A 17,836-nucleotide genomic window follows, 5' to 3' on the forward strand; every position below is an offset into this window, starting at 1 on the left:
AGTGAAGTTTTTATTTCATTTATTGTATTTTTCAACTCCAGAATTCCCACTTGTTTTTTGTTTGTTTGTTTGTTTGTTTTAATTTATTTATTTTTGGCTATGTTGGGTCTTCGTTTCTGTGCGAGGGCTTTCTCTAGTTGCGGCAAGCGGGGGCCACTCTTCATCGCGGTGCGCGGGCCTCTCACTGTCGCAGCCTCTCTTGTTGCGGAGCACAGGCTCCAGACGCGCAGGCTCAGTAGTTGTGGCTCACGGGCCTAGTCGCTCCGCAGCATGTGGGATCTTCCCAGACCAGGGCTCAAACCCTTGTCCCCTGCATTAGCAGGCAGATTCTCAACCACTGCGCCACCAGGGAAGCCCCCCACTTGTTTAATAATTTCTCTTTATTGATATTCTGTATTTGATGTGACATTGTCATCATACGTTACTTCTTTAACCATGTTTCTTTTAGTTCTTTGAACACGTTTACAGTGGCTACTTTGAAAGCCGTTGTTAAATCCAACATCTGGTTACTCTCACAGGCGGTTTCTATTGCCTGCTTTTTTTCCATGGTATGGGGTCATACTTTCCTGTTTCTTTGCATGCCTTGTAATCTTTTGTTGGAAGTTGGTATGTTTTAGCAACTCTGGTTACTGGTTTCCACCCTTCTCCAGTCTTGTTATTATTATGCTTGTCTATTTGTTTAGTGACCCAGTTATTCTAGTGAAGTCTATTCCTTCCTCACCCCATGCTGTGTGAAGTCTCTGATGTTGTTCCTGAGGGAGTGCAGCCTTGGGGATTCCTACAGTCACTCTGGGATGACAGTGGTTTTGTAAAGGTTCTCTTTGCCCCTTTCTTGTCCTGGCCATACCCAGGTGTTAAGGTCCACTAGGTGCTGGCTGATTGCTGTATTGTTTTAAACATTACCCTAGGGCATAAATTGGTCCGCAGACTAAACCAATCAAATTCAGGGACATTTAAAAGGATAGTTTCTAAGGTCACCGTCTGAGATTTGGTCTGACTCAAGGTGGGTTCCTACCAGCAGTCTCTCTATGCCTGGTTCTCTGTTAGAAACGGCTGGCCTACAGTTTAACCTCCATGTGCAATGATTCTACCAATCTCCTCCGGGTTGTCTTTCCCCACATCCTCCACTGTTTTTGAGAGCATCTGGAAGCTCGAACTTCCTCTCCTCTGTTGCAAATGAAGCCATTTCTTTTGGGAAGAGACGAGGAGCTATCTGTTTTACAGCCTCCTGTACCCTCCTGGCAGAATCTCTGATCCAGGACTCTGGAGCTGGGAGTGGAGCAATGACATGCCTCTCTCTGAGTGACACTTGTGTTAGGAGCTGGGCGCTCGGTGGAAGGGGACAACAGTAGCCACAGGTCCTTTCCTTCTCCCAGTGCCTCTGCCTTGGGACCATGGCAAAGGCAGTCAGGGCCCCAGTATTCCCAGTGGTGCCACACTTGAGGTGTAAAGCCTTCAGTCCGCAAACGGGAGCTGGGCAGAAGAAAGTCCTCTCCTCTTGGCTGCATCCTCCTGGAACTTAGCCTGAGGAACAGGGAGCTGGGGGCAGAACGAGAAAGGCTGACAGCCCCAGAAGATGGCCCTCTGTCTGGGAGCTGGGGGACAGGGAGCCCTGTGTTTTGGGTGACACCAGGCTGGGGTGGAGTTTCTTTTTTTTTTTTTATATTAATCAGTCATTAATTTTATACACATCACTGTATACATGTCAATCCCAATCGCCCAATTCAGCATACCACCATCCCCACCCCACCGCAGTTTTCCCCCCTTGGTGTCCATACGTTTGTTCTCTACATCTGTGTCTCAACTTCTGCCCTGCAAACTGGTTCATCTGTACCATTTTTCTAGGTTCCACATACGTGCGTTAATATACGATATTTGTTTTTCTCTTTCTGACTTACTTCACTCTGTATGACAGTCTCTAGATCCATCCACGTCTCAACAAATGACTCAATTTCGTTCCTTTTTATGGCTGAGTAATATCCCATTGTATATATGTACCACAATTTCTTTATCCATTCGTCTGTCGATGGGCATTTAGGTTGCTTCCATGACCTGGCTATTGTAAATAGTGCTCCAGTGAACATTGGGGTGCATGTGTCTTTTTGAATTACGGTTTTCTCTGGGTATATGCCCAGTAGTGGGATTGCTGGGTCATATGGTAATTCTATTTTTAGTTTTTTAAGGAACCTCCATATTGTTCTCCATAGTGGCTGTATCAATTTACATTCCCACCAACAGTGCAAGAGGGTTCCCTTTTCTCCACACCCTCTCCGGCATTTGTTGTTTGTAGATTTTCTGCTGATGCCCATTCTAACTGGTGTGAGGTGATACCTCATTGTAGTTTTGATTTGCATTTCTCTAATAATTAGTGATGTTCAGCATCTTTTCATGTGCTTCATGGCCATCTGTATGTCTTCTTTGGAGAAATGTCTATTTAGGTCTTCTGCCCATTTTTGGATTGGGTTGTTTGTTTCTTTAATATTGAGCTGAGTGAGCTGTTTATATATTTTGGAGACTAATCCTTTGTCCGTTGATTTGTTTGCAAATATTTTCTCCCATTCTGAGGGTTGTCTTTTCGTCTTGTTTATGGTTTCCTTTGCTGTGCAAAAGCTTTTAAGTTTCATTAGGTCTCAGTTGTTTATTTTTTTTTTATTTCCATTGCTCTAGGAGGTGGATCAAAAAAGATCTTGCTGTGATCTATGTCAAAGAGTGTTCTTCCTATGTTTTCCTCTAAGAGTTTTATAGTGTCCAGTCTTACATTTAGGTCTCTAATCCATTTTGAGTTTATTTTTGTGTATGGTGTTAGGGAGTATTCTAATTTCATTCTTTTACATGTAGCTGTCTAGTTTTCCCAGCACCACTTATTGAAGAGACTGTGTTTTCTCCATTCTATATCTTTGCCTCTTTGTCATAGATTAGTTGACCATAGGTGCGTGGGTTTATCTCTGGGCTTTCTATCTTGTTCCATTGATCTATGTTTCTGTTTTTGTGCCAGTACCATATTGTCTTGATTACTGTAGCTTTGTAGTATATTCTGAAGTCAGGGAGTCTGATTCCTCCAGCTCCGTTTTTTTCCCTCAAGACTGCTTTGACTATTCGGGGTCTTTTGTGTCTCCATACAAATTTTAAGATGATTTGTTCTAGTTCTGTAAAAAATGCCATTGGTAATTTGATAGGGATTGCATTGAATCTGTAGATTGCTTTTGGTAGTATAGTCATTTTCACAATATTGATTCTTCCAATCCAAGAACATGGCATATCTCTCCATCTGTTGGTATCATCTTTAATTTCTTTCATCAGTGTCTTATAGTTTTCTGCATACAGGTCTTTTGTCTCCCTAGGTAGGTTTATTCCTAGATATTTTATTCTTTTTGTTGCAATGGTAAATGGGAGTGTTTCCATAATTTCTCTTTCAGATTTTTCATCATTAGTGTATAGGAATGCATGAGATTTCTGTGCATTAATTTTGTATCCTGGAACTTTACCAAATTCATTGATTAGCTCTAGTAGTTTTCTGGTGGCATCTTTAGGATTCTCTATGTATAGTATCATGTCATCTGCAAACAGTGACAGTTTTACTTCTTCTTTTCCAATTTGTATTCCTTTTATTTCTTTTTCTTCTCTGATTGCCGTGGCTAGGACTTCCAAAACTATGTTGAATAATAGTGGTGAGAGTGGACATCCTTGTCTTGTTCCTGATCTTAGAGGAAATGCTTTCAGTTCTTCACCGTTGAGAATGATGTTTGCTGTGGGTTTGTCGTATATGGCCTTTATTATGTTGAGGTAGGTTCCCTCTATGCCCACTTTCTGGAGAGTTTTTATCATAAATGGGTGTTGAATTTTGTCAGAAGATTTTTCTGCATCTATTAAGATGATCATATGGTTTTTATTCTTCAATTTGTTAATATGGTGTATCACATTGATTGATTTGTGTATATTGAAGAATCCTTGCATCCCTGGGATAAATCCCACTTGATTGTGGTGTATGATCCTTTTAATGTGTTGTTGGATTCTGTTTGCTAGTATTTTGTTGAGGATTTTTGCATCTATATTCATCAGTGATATTGGTCGGTAATTTTCTTTTTTTGTGGTATCTTTGTTTGGTTTTGGTATCAGGGTGATGGTGGCCTCATAGAATGAGTTTGGGAGTGTTCCTTCCTCTGCAATTTTTGGGAAGAGTTTGAGAAGGATGGGTGTTAGCTCTTCTCTAAATGTTTGATAGAATTCACCTGTGAAGCCATCTGGTCCTGGACTTTTGTTTGTTGGAAGATTTTTAATCACAGTTTCAATTTCATTGCTTGTGATTGGTCTGTTCATATTTTCTGTTTCTTCCTGGTTCAGTCTTGGAAGGTTATACCTTTCTAAGAATTTGTCCATTTCTTCCAGGTTGTCCATTTTATTGGCATAAAGTTGCTTGTAGTAGTCTCTTAGGATGCTTTGTATTTCTGCAGTGTCTGTTGTAACTTTTTTCATTTCTGATTTTATTGATTTGAGTCGTCTCCCTCTTTTTCTTGATGAGTCTGGCTAATGGCTTATCAATTTTGTTTATCTTTTCAAAGAACCAGCTTTTAGTTTTATTGATCTTTGCTACTGTTTTCTTTGTTTCTATTTCATTTTATTTCTGCTCTGATCTTTATGATTTCTTTCCTTCTGCTAACTTTGGGTTTTGTTTGTTCTTCTTTCTCTAGTTTCTTTAGGTGTAAGGTTAAATTGTTTACTTGAGATTTTTCTTGTTTCTTTAGGTAGGCTTGTATAGCTGTAAACTTCCCTCTTAGAACTGCTTTTGCTGCATCCCATAGGTTTTGGGTTGTCGTGTTTTCATTGTCATTTGTCTCTAGGTATTTTTTGATTTCCTCTTTGATTTCTTCAGTGATCTCTTGGTTATTTAGTAACGTATTGTTTAGCCTCCATGTGTTTGTGTTTTTTACGTTTTTTTCCCTGTAATTCATTTCTAATCTCATAGCGTTGTGGTCAGAAAAGATGCTTGATATGATTTCAATTTTCTTAAATTTACTGAGGCTTGATTTGTGACCCAAGATGTGATCTATCCTGGAGAATGTTCCATGTGCACTTGAGAAGAAAGTGTAATCTGCTGTTTTTGGATGGAATGTCCTATAAATATCAATTAAATTTATCTGGTCTATTGTATCATTTAAAGCTTCTGTTTCCTTATTTATTTTCATTTTGGATGATCTGTCCATTGGTGTAAGTGAGGTGTTAAAGTCCCCCACTATTATTTTGTTACTGTCGATTTCCTCTTTTATAGCTGTTAGCAGTTGCCTTATGTATTGAGGTGCTCCTATGTTGGGTGCATATATATTTATAATTGTTAAATGTTCTTTTTGGATTGATCCCTTGATCATTATGTAGTGTCCTTCCTTGTCTCTTGTAACATTCTTTATTTTAAAGTCTATTTTATCTGATATGAGTATAGCTACTCCAGCTTTCTTTTGATTTCCATTTGCATGGAATATCTTTTTCCATCCCCTCACTTTCAGTCTGTATGTGTCCCTAGGTCTAAAGTGGGTCTCCTGTAGACAGCATATATATGGGTCTTGTTTTTATATCCATTCAGCAAGCCTGTGTCTTTTGGTTGGAGCATTTAATCCATTCACGTTTAAGGTAATTATTGATATGTATGTTCCTGTTACCATTTTCTTAATTGTTTTGGGTTTGTTTTTGTAGGTCTTTTTCTTCTCTTGTGCTTCCCACTTAGAGAAGTTCCTTTAGCATTTGTTGTAGAGCTGGTTTGGTGGTGCTGAATTCTCTTAGCTTTTGCTTGTCTGTAAAGCTTTTGATTTCTCCATCAAATCTGAATGAGATCCTTGCTGGGTAGAGTAATCTTCGTCATAGGTTCTTCGCTTTAATCACTTTGAATATATCGTGCTACTCCCTTCTGGCTTGTAGAGTTTCTGCTGAGAAATCAGCTGTTAACCTTATGGGAGTCCCCTTGTATGTTATTTGTCATTTTTCCCTTGCTGCTTTCAATAATTTTTCTTTGTCTTTAATATTTGCCAATTTGATTACTACATGTCTCGGCATGTTTCTCCTTGGGTTTATCCTGCCTGGGACTCTCTGTACTTCCTGGACTTGGGTGGCTATTTCCTTTCCCATGTTAGGGAAGTTTTCAACTATAATCTCTTCAAATATTTTCTCTGGTCCTTTCTCTCTCTCTTTTCCTTCTGGGACCCCTATAATGCGAATGTTGTTGCGTTTAATGTTGTCCCAGAGGTCTCTTAGGCTGTCTTCATTTCTTTTCATTCTTTTTTCTTTAGTCTGTTCCGCAGCAGTGAATTCCACCATTCTGTCTTCCAGGTCACTTATCCGTTGTTCTGCCTCAGTTATTCTGCTATTGATTCCTTCTAGTGTAGTTTTCACTTCAGTTATTGTATTGGTCATCTCTGTTTGTTTGTTCTTTAATTCTTCTAAGTCTTTGTTAATCATTTCTTGCATCTTCTCAATCTTTGCCTCCATTCTTATTCCGAGGTCCTGGATCATCTTCACTATCATTATTCTGAATTCTTTTTCTGGAAGATTGCCTATCTCCACTTCATTTAGTTGTTTTTCTGGGGTTTTATCTTGTTCTTTCATCTGGTATATAGCCCTCTGCCTTTTCATCTTGCCTATCTTTCTGTGAATGTGGTTTTTGTTCCACGGGCTGCAGTATTGTAGTTTTTCTTGCTTCTGCTGTGTGCCCTCTGGTGGTTGAGGCTATCTAAGAGGCTTGATGGGAGGCACTGGTGGTGGGTAGAGCTGACTGTTGCTGTGGCGGTCAGAGCTCAGTAAAACTTTAATGCACTTGACTGTTGATGGGTGGGGCTGGGTTCCCTCCCTGTTGGTTGTTTTGCCTGAGGCAACCCAACACTGGAGCTTGCTTGGGCTCTTTGGTGGGGCTAATGACAGACTCTGGGAGGCCTCACGCCAAGAAGTACTTCCCAGAACTTCTGCTGCCAGTGTCCTTGTCCCTACGGTGAAACAGAGCCACCCCCCGCCTCTGCAGGAGACCTTCCAACACTAGCACGTAGGTCTGGTTCAGTCTCCCCCAAGGTCACTGCTCCTTCCCCTGGGTCCTGATGCGTGCACTATTTTGTGTGCGCCCTCCAAGAGTAGGGTCTCTGTTTCCCCCAGTCCTGTCGAAGTCCTGCAATCAATTCCCACTAGGCTTCAAAGTCTGATTCTCCATGAATTCCTCCTCCCGTTGCCGGACCCCCAGGTTGGGAAGCCTGACGGGTTCAGAACCTTCACTCCAGTGGGTGGACTTCTGTGGTATAAGTGTTTGCCAGTCTGTGAGTCACCCACCCAGCAGTTATGGGATTTGATTTTACTCTGATTGCACCCCTCCTACCATCTCATTGTGGCTTCTCCTTTGTCTTTGGATGTGGGATATCTTTTTTGGTGAGTTCCAGTGTCCTCCTGTCCATGATTGTCCAGCAACTAGTTGTGATTCTGATGTTCTCGCAAGAGGGAGTGAGAGCACGTCCTTCTACGTGGGGTGGAGTTTCTGTCTCTCTGATTTGGGAGGGTGAGAAGGAGGGAGCAGGTGTTGGTTCAAATACCACAAACTCTCACTGATTTTACCAAATTATAGTAGATTTTCTTGAATGAGTGTTTCTTCATTTGCTGCATGCCCTTAGGATAATTTCCAGAGACTATAAGTGATTGTTTTAAATACGTTTTATCAGGTTTGCTGGGGAGCAGGTTCATGGAACTCCTCACACTGCAATGCCAGTTAAATGTCTAATTGTAGATGTGAAGTAGGCAGTGGATAGACAAGTCTGGAGTTCAAGGGTGAAAGTAGAGCCGGAGACAGATGTTCTGGAGACATGGCGTGTGCATGCATTTTAAGAATGAGATTGACCAAACTCGCTTAGGTTCTGGGCAAGAGGGTAGATGAAGAAGAGTGTAGGCAAGGTTTTAAAGGCCATGCTTATTTTAGGGTGATTGGCAGTAAGCATTATCACTTAGGTGCCATTAGAGAAAAACCGTTAAATTCACATAAAGAGTTAGGAGGCACTTAACAATTTCCTTAACTGCTCTGCAGCTAAGTAATAGCGTGTGGCCTTGAGTGAGTTGTATAATCTCAGTTTCCTCAACTAAAATGAAGGAGTGGAGCTAGGTGATGACGAGAGCCTCATTGTACCTTCCAACCGCAACCTATTATTCTTTAAAATTGGATAACTACACATTCTTGCTTTCTCAAATTCCAGGTACTTATATAAATTCCTGTACTCAGTGCTGGCAAGAGTTTGGTGAAATGGGCTTGCTTATACACTGCTGGTAGGAATGAATTTAGTAATGTGCTTCAAGATCCTTACAAATGTCAATGCCATTTGCCCCAGTAATTCCTCTTTCAGGACTTCCCCGGTGGTCCAGTGGCTAAGACTCTGTGCTCCCAATGCAGGGGGCACAGGTTCGATCCCTGGTCAGAGAACTAAATCCCACATGCCACAACTAAGAGTTCACATGCCGCAACTGAAAAAAGAAAAAGATCCCGCATGCTGCAATTAAGACCTGGCGTAGCCAAATAAATAAATAAATACCAGGCAAAAAAAAATCTCCCTCAACTTTACATTTTGTTACAAAGTACTCCACCAGATGTACTCCAGAGTTTGTAATTTTCACTATAGGTCTTTACGTGACTGATCAAACTAGAATTTTGATGTATATGTCATTTCTCAGTGACTTTAGAATGTTTTTGAAGTTTAGGGAAAGATGATTTAATTTTTCACATAAAATTACCTTCTAGGTAAGATCTGCCTAGAAGTCAGAGCATTTTGTATTAAAATTTTTTTTTATGTTGCAGTTGCAAACACAGCAATTTGTGCAGTAGATCTCTGTATGCTATGTTCTTCAGTAAGTGAATGGATAAACAAACTGTTGTACATCAATACAATGGAATACTATTCCAAGATAGTGAGAAATGAACTATCGTGCCACAAAAAGACATGGAGGGATCTTAAATGCACGTAGCTAAGTAAAAGAAGTCTGAAAAGGCTGAATACTGTATGATTCCAACTATGTGATGTTCTGTAAAAGGCAAAACTATGGAGACAGTTGTTGCCAGGGGCCCAAGGGGAGGGAGAAATGAATAGGCTGAACACAGAGGATTTTTACGAGAGTGATACTATAATGGTGGATACATGTCATTGTACGTTTGTCCAAATCCATAGAACACACAACACCAAAAGTGAACCCTAAAGTAAACTATGGACTTTAGTTAATAATGTATCAACATTGGTCCATTAATTGTAATGAATGTAGCACACCTATTTAGGACGTTAATAGTAGGGGAAACTGAGGATGGGGAGAGAGGGAGTATACGATAACATTTTGTACTTTCTGCTCCGTTGTATGTAAACCTAAAGCTCTAATAAATAAAGTCTATTTTTTTAAAAAGCTTAGCTATCAAATTTGTGAGGTAGACCTCTGTATGTTGTGAGTGTATGGGGGAGGGTGTCTTTGTATACGGGGTGGAGTCACAGATAACTAGATGTCATTTCAGCAACATTTTCCCCTCCACATTTACAATAGATTGTTTTTAAAATTGTGTGCCTTGTAGTGAAAATTCAACACCCAACTGTATGTCGATCATATCTCAATAAAACTGGGAAAAAAAGGATTTAACACCAGCCTTTTAAAATAACTTTTTATACATTCTTTTCTCTTTTTTTTTTCTATTCATAGGTAGGTCTGTGTTGTTAAATTAATGAATTTGAATTTAAATTCCAGTACATTTCCTGTGATCCTGACATTTATCAGAGGAAAGCATAATGTCCAAATCCTTTTTCCTAGGGTTCCTAGGGGAAGACTTTGAAGCTCAAGTTGCAAGCTTGGGAGAAATACTTTCCTTAGAGACGTGTGGGTGCAAGCTTTTTTTTTTTTAATAAATTTATTTATTTTATTTATTTTTGGCCGTGTTGGGTCTTCGTTGCTGCGCGCGGGCTTTCTCTAGTTGTGGCGAGCGGGGGCTACTCTTCGTTGCAGTGCACGGGCTTCTCATTGCTGTGGCTTTTTGTTGCGGAGCACAGGATCAAGGTGCGCGGGCTTCAGTAGTTGCAGCACGCAGGCTCAGTAGTTGTGGCTCACGGGCTCTAGAGCTCAGGCTCAGTAGTTGTGGTGCACAGGCTTAGTTGCTCCATGGCATGTGGGATCTTCCCGGACCAGGGCTCGAACCCATGTCCCCTGCATTGGCAAGTGGATTCTCAACCACTGTGCCACCAGGGAAGCCCTGGGTGCAAGCTTTGCTAGGTCACCAGCAACACAAAGAACGCCTCAGGAACCACATCTTAATTTCCTGTTGAATGATAGGTGCCATTACAGTTTTGAACCAGAAATGAAAACTGACTCAGACGAAAACTTCAAGTTTTAGAATGCAGATTAGTCAGAAAACAAACAAAATCTGGAAATGATGCCTTTTCTGTTACCAACGTACTGAGTGCTCCCAGACCTAAATTCTGTGTCAGATCCTAACCCCGGGTGGTCACAGTGACAGTCTTCGTGGGCCCGTGAATCAAGCACACTGAAGAAGCTGGACAGTTCCTGCTAACGGGCCTTTCTCTCCTGTGGCTAATGTCCTCTGAGCTAAAATCAGGTAGGAAAGATAGAAAGACCCAGCCTGAGTGCTTTATAGCTGTTGGCTTATGCTGAATTTCTACTATACAATCTCAGAACCTTGGGAGAATTCAGTGTCCAAAGTAGCTTCAAAATGAGAACTGATAAAAGTCGGAAAAAAAGGAAGAAATGACAATCGAGTTTACCTCTAAAAATGTTGTGATGAAAGAAGCCTTCTAGGTAGCCTATTTTAGACCACGGTTGTACTAAATTTTGTTGTAAATGTCAAAAGAGACCTTTTGGATTTACACGTTTCTATTGTAACAGATCTAAGTAGAACTTAATGGGAAGACAATTTTCACAATTTTTCACATGCTAGGAAAAGTAATCAGCGCTTGATAGGGAAGAAGTTTTCTTGACACAAAACGATTGGGGGAAACATAGGAATCAGTCATCAAAGAAAGGAGTCAGTCGTCAGTGTTTTTTTAAATTGTCCAGAGTGTTTGGCTTTCTGTGAAGCTGAACATGTTAGAAATCTCAGGAGACTTCTCATTATGATAACTTAAGTCTCTGAACAGTCATTTTCCTGGAAAGTTTAGAGCATTTCTTTTTGGTTGTTGCTGTTCTTATTCACTCATCTTAAATGAAATTCAGAAAATTGTATTTTGGATGTGAACAGTCAGGCACCTGTGTTTCCTAGTGCAGCTGGTTACTATTAGCCTTTTGCAACTTGAGTAATTTCAGGCAGTTTCATATAATTCAGTATAATCAAAGAGTGTTGGAATAGAAAATGATTTTCTAGTATATGCATTATATTGTCTCCTCTTAATGTTTGTTTGAATATATGTCCATAATTTTGAAGAGTTAAAAACTTTTCTACGTATCTTGACAAGCCTGCAGTCTGTGTGCCATGAGGGCACAGTGGTGAAGAATACAGTTTGGTGCCACTGTCTTGATGGGTACTAAGGTGCCAGCAGTTTTACCACCTTTGATTTTGTACCATCAGTACAGCCAGAAACGCAGACAGCATCTCAGTGTAGTTATAAAAGTAGTTTTGATATTGTAGACCCCATGAAAGGCTTCTGGAAACCCCTAATGATTTGTGGACCACACTTGGAGAACTGCAACGGTAATTAGAAAAGTTAGTCAAACAGACAGAATAGAATAGGGAGGGATTACACCGTGCATGGGCTGACACTGCCCCCGGAGGGCAGCAAAACTCATCACTGGTATCAGAGTCGCCAAGGAAAACACAGCGCGGTCTAGCGCGGGATGGACCAACACTTTTACTCGTGTAGAGAAGAGACAGAGCAAGATCAGCTCCAATAAATAGTGTGTGTTGCTCTCCCACGGTCAGCAGTTCCCCACCGCAGCCGAGACAGGACAGACGGCCTGCACGCATCTCTCTTGTGCTGCAGCAGAAGGACCCGGTCCCTCCCCGAGGAGTGTGAAATACTGAAAGTCTGCGGGTTATCCAGACACCCACCGGAGCAGAGCAAAGGAGCCCACGGTGAGCCTGAAACAGGGAAATACATCCCACACAAGGCCATAAAGGACCAGGCTGTGTGGGCTCTTTCCCTCAGTGAGGAAGTATCCAGGGAGCGAGCGAGGTCGAAGGGCCGTGGGCAGGAGATTGCCTTTCCCGGCAATTACGTGTGATCTGCTCCCACTACAGTCTTACCTGCTGCTTCTCTTTATCTAACCTCCAGTTGCTTTCCTTCCTTTTTTTGGTCAAATTATTTTGCCTTGATGTGTTCTGTAATGTTTTCTCATTGAAAGTTACTATAAAATTTATTCTTTTAGATGTTTGCTTTTAAAAATTAATAGTGGAGGAAATGAGGCATCATTTAAAAATTATAACCAACTAGCAGTCAATCCAAAGTAGTAAGTAAGTGCTGGATAGCTACCTATTGCAAGTGTCCTCAAGACTGAAGAAAGGATAAAATCAAAACTTCCGGGACTCATGCCATTTTCATATCTGGGGGGCATGTCGTCGGTTCCGGTCATTGCCCCCTCCTCTTATTTTCTGCCGACTTAGAGCCTTTCGCCACTTTCACAAACTATTTGGAATAAATAATGCTGAATCCTGCCTACTTTGGGTGCTTGTTAAACTGATGACCGACTTCCTGTTGTCGATAGGATTATCAATAGAGAATGTAAAAGGCAGAGAGATCCGCTACAGAATTGGATTATTTCTCCACTATTTCTACATGGGGGGTATTCCTGTGTTCTTCTCATTCTTGAAAGAGATAATGGCTACTAGACTCGCCCCTTTCACGTCACTGGAGGGACGTTCTCACCTCTCTTGAGGGCACCTCTGGTGTACCCTGCTAGAAGGAAGTCACCTGTTTCCTCTGGTCAGTGGGCACTGCCTCAAGTTATAAGTCCTAGGTAGTATTCTGGGGAGAATTTGAATTGCTTTGGATTAACTGTCCTAATGTATAAGAATGGCTTGTGAACTCTGAAATGGTATACACTGGAGAGGTGCCAGCGAGATGATTTCTAATTTTTAACTACACGTAAGTTCGTTCATCTTGCCAGGGACAAAACTTACAGATGTCAGATTATAAATATTGCTGCGACAAGGAACCATCTATAGACTCTCTGAAACATTCTGCTGCCTTACTCATCTTATTTGGATAACTTGAGTGGTTTCCCTAAATACACAATTCATGTGAAAAGTACTTTGCAATCTGTAAGTGTATGTACAACTATTAGTTACTGGAAGGTAATAAAGTAAAAGAGGAAGACATGAGAACAAGGGTAAAACACTTGCAAGAAAGAGGAGGCTGCCTAACACAGACACGAGGGTGATGTGACTATGCAAGGGGCCTTTGATCCTCAAGACAGGATTTCCATCTTTCAGTGTCGCTCCCTTTTATAAACTGTAACTTGGTTCTTTTGCTTTTTTCATCCATACAGGACTTAGTTTTGATAGGATATATATTAATCTGTAAATATATAGGTACAGATTTATATTGTATCTGTACTAACTACAATTCATAGAGTTAAAATGAGTATTTCTGATTGGTCTTCATTATCATTTTGAAGATTACAGATCATCTAAATATACTATGTATATTCCTGAGCTTTTTTTTTTTTTTTGACAGATAAAAATTTGCCTGAGATTCCCAAGCATCTCAATGCCCATACCCACAATTCCTACTCACATTTGTCCAATGAATGTGAAGAAAACAAAACAAAATAACGACAGCAACAAAATTGCATCAATATGCAAGTGACTTGCTGTTAATAGGTAAACTAGAAACCATGGAAAACTATAAAGTGAAAAATAAGTTATCTATGACCCTACCACCAAGAAATTGTCCCTATATTAACATTTTGATATTTCCTTCCAGTCCGTCTTTTTCTGGCTTTTTCCTTAAAAACAGTTTTTTGGTTTTTTTTAGATGTAATGTGACACTTAACGTAGGTTATTTTTAGTCAGTTAAGATTTAGGTAGAACCAGTGAAGGAGGGCAAAACTTAATGGATGAAATAAAAAAGCTTTAAAACTTTTTAATTAAAATATTCTGTATTACTATTTAAAAAACAGACCTTGAATTTAGACATAGAAGTACAGAACCACAGTCCCCCCAACCGTATACTTTCTTGCCTTTCAATCAGTATATTTTATGAATATACTGACAACATCCTGAGGTGTATGAAAATACAGAAACTCAGACCCTGCTGCAGTTGATCCTCTGTGTCTACAGGTTCTGCATCCATGAAGATTCAACAATATTTGGGGGGAAAATTCCAGAATGTTCCAAAAAGCCATACTCGAATTTGCTGCACATTGGCAACTATTTACACAGCCTTTACATTGTATTAGGTATTATAAGTAATTTAGAGACGATTTAAAGTATACTGGAGGATGTGCATAGGTTATATCCAAATATCATGCCATTTTATATAAGTGACTTGAGCTTCCATGGATTTTGGTATCTGAGGGGGCCCTGGAACCAATCCCCTGCAGATACCAAGGGACGGCTATAATTATTTTTCACTTTATTGCTACTAACATATTTTAGAAGGTTTTGAAATACTATAATAGTTGTTTTTCAGATATTCATAAACATATTTTACACCATAATATGTGTCTTTCACACCATAATATGTGTCTTTCACAGAATCTTTCAGTTTACTTCTTGGTGTTCTTATAACATTCTTCAACCCTTTCTATATAATTTTTTGTTTGGATTAGCTCCTCTCTTTGGAAAACCTTGCAATAGAAGGAGGATGGACCCCGCCCAGAAACTGGTTCTGATGTTGAGACAGATGACACCACCATCACACCAAGTGGGTATGGAAAAGCTTATTTACTGAAACTGTCTATAAAACAGAAAGAAAATCAGGGACATAGAAAATAGACTGGTGGTTGCCAAGGGAGAGGGGGGTGGGGGAAGGGAGGAGTGGGAGTTTGGGATTAGCAGATGCAAACTGGTATATATAGAATGGATAAACAAGGTCCTACTGTATAGCACTAGCAACTATATTAAATATCCTGCGATAAACCATAATGGAAAAGACTATGAGAAAGAATGTATATATATATATATATATATATATATGTATAACTGAGTCACTTTGCTATACAGCAGTAATTAACACAACATTGTAACTATACTTCAGTAAAAAATAAATTAAAAAAAAAGTTTATTTACATAGTCAGGTTTTCTGGGGCGAGCAGCCGCTGGCTCCCAGCCTGGTTTGAAAGTGGCTCAAGAGAGCAGGGGAGGGCGACTGACTTGGTTTGGGGTGCCGTTCCCACAACCCAGCCTGGGCTTGTGTGGTTTGAACTTGCACCAAAGTAGGAGCATTCGATGCTCTCATCAGCTTGCTCAGATGTGGGGCACAGGGGAGAGATATGGGAGGGGGGCTTGGACACTGTCTGTAGTCAAACATGGAAATTGGAATCAGACTGTGTATGCCAAATCTACCTTCCTAACCATTTGTGTAAATAGTTTTGAGAAATCTATTTTCTGTAGCATAGTTTAGGAGAATGATAACAATGTAATAGTGATGACAGCTGACATGTATACTTACTGTGTGCCAGACACTGTAATGACTGCTTTACACATATTAGTTCACTTAATCTTATAATCAGTCTATGCAGTAGGCAATAGTATCTTCATTCTACAGATGAAAAATCTGCAAACAGAGAGGTTAGGTAATTTTCCTAAGTTCACATAGCTAGTGAGTGGCAGAGAAGGGATTTGAAAACAAGTAAAGACAAATTACCTTTAATTCTTTTTGCTTTCTGAGTGTTTGCACTGGCCTCCAATATTGCATGTTAATTAAAAAGATTTTAAGAATAATGAGCTTTGAATCACTTCCAATTTGTCTGTGTGAATTAGAGCAAATTTTGGGTCCCAGGAAATGCTCTTCCAAGGGAACATGTATTTCTACTTCTTTAATTAAAAAACTTAGCAGCATACTATTCCTACTGAATGATCCAGCACAGTTATAATTTTGTCCCTTTTTCACTGTGTTAGGATATTATACACATCTCTCTATTTTTTTAATAGAATTAGATTTCAGAAAAGTGCCCACATCTTTAATTAATTTGTACTGTCCTTGAGTTGGTAATTTATGGAGGAAAAAACTGGTACAGACTTTTATCTTCTTAGTGATGTGATTTTTTTGTCACTAATCCCCTTAACGATCTTTTTTCTGCTCTTTTAAATGTTTAGCTAATTGCTATCTAAATATCACTGGTGGGAAGTTTGTTACTTTTAGCTCTGTGACTTAAGATATAATATTTGGTTAGAAAGGTGGTTGATAATAATTTTCAGGTAAATACATATCTAGTAGAGACTTCTTTTTTTAAAAGAAATTCGCATTCTTATTTATTGATTGATTGATTGATTGATTGCTGTGTTGGGTCTTCGTTTCTGTGCGAGGGCTTTCTCTAGTTGTGGCAAGCGGGGACCACTCTTCATCGCGTTGCGCGGGCCTCTCACTATCGCGGCCTCTCCTGTTGCAGAGCACAGGCTCCAGACGCACAGGCTCAGTAATTGTGGCTCACGGGGCCCAGTTGCTCCGTGGCATGTGGGATCTTCCCAGACCAGGGCTCGAACCCGTGTCCCCTGCATTAGCAGGCAGATTCTCAACCACTGCGCCACCAGGGAAGCCCCAAATAGAGACTTTTAAAATAATAATTTAACTTTTCTAAACTTTGTATAAAAATAAATCTAATCATGAAGTGCTTTGAGAACTTAAAAAGCATTACTGAATACAGCTGACTGCTTTTAGGAGAGCATCTTATTTTAACTGTTCAGGCTGCTTTGAAACATTTTTTATTTCAATGCCCTTCTAAAGTCAATATTAACTATATGCGACTAATTGCATTTTTTCTTGAAATCTGTTATAAAACAATTTATTGCATAAGAAATGTACTTTCAGTAAAAGGAACAGTTTTTTTCTTTAATGTTTTGTTTTAGATATTGTGTGGTTTTAGCTTGTCCTGGTGATTTTTTTCATTATGGTGTGAGATAAGAGTCAAGATTCCTTTTTTTTTTTAAATCTATGGATTTCCAGTTGTTCCAACACCATTAAGTTACCTTTGTCTTTGTGCTGAGAAATCAAATGGCCATATATGCATGGGTATATTTTTGAACTGCCTGTTCTTTTCCATCAGTCAACATTTCTATTCCTACACCAATTCTGCACTGCCTTAATTACTGTATCTTTGCAGCAAGTGGTATAAGATGTCCAACTTGGTTATTTTTCAAAATTGCTTGGCTATTCTAGGTCCTTTCCATTTCCACTTCCACATAAATTTTAGAATCTGTCAATTTTTACTTGTCTGAGAAACTGTTTATTTTTCCTTCCCTTTTTTAAAATAGTTTTTAATAATTGTGGTACAAAGACTCAGATGCAAAGAATATACAAATCAATTTTCACTGCAAAGTAAAGGAGCTGTTACAGTGGAGGATTACTGGACTGAATGTCAATATTATGACATAGTATGAGTATGTTTCGTGTTTGGTAATTGCAATCATTGTTGCTTTTGTTGTGGTCATCCATTTACAATGCTTGGTGTCAGTCTATTTATCTCTTGTAAAAATAAAATACAGTGTGTGTGTGTGTGAAAAAAAAATTGTGGTAAAATATACATAATTTTTATCATCTTAACTTTTCATAAGTGTAAATTCAGTGGCATCAGTTACATCCACAATGCTGTGTACTCATCACCACTATCTGCACCCAACATAGACTCTATCATCATCCCCAACATAGACTCTATTCCCAGGAAATACCAACTCCTCCTTTTCTCCTCC

General features: G+C 39.6%; 1 long non-coding RNA gene across 1 annotated transcript in view; it reads left to right on the forward strand.

The window, feature by feature from the left end:
* Positions 1–11,911: 11,911 nt before the first annotated feature.
* Positions 11,912–17,836, forward strand: part of LOC309606890 — a 66,734-nt gene continuing 60,809 nt past the window's right edge. The window contains exon 1 of the long non-coding RNA XR_014232100.1: positions 11,912–14,856. This is a non-coding gene — a long non-coding RNA (uncharacterized lncRNA). The remainder of the gene's footprint in view (positions 14,857–17,836) is intronic.

Source organism: Balaenoptera borealis (assembly GCF_965194805.1).
Source record: "Balaenoptera borealis genome assembly, chromosome: 12".
Lineage (NCBI taxonomy): Eukaryota > Metazoa > Chordata > Mammalia > Artiodactyla > Balaenopteridae > Balaenoptera > Balaenoptera borealis.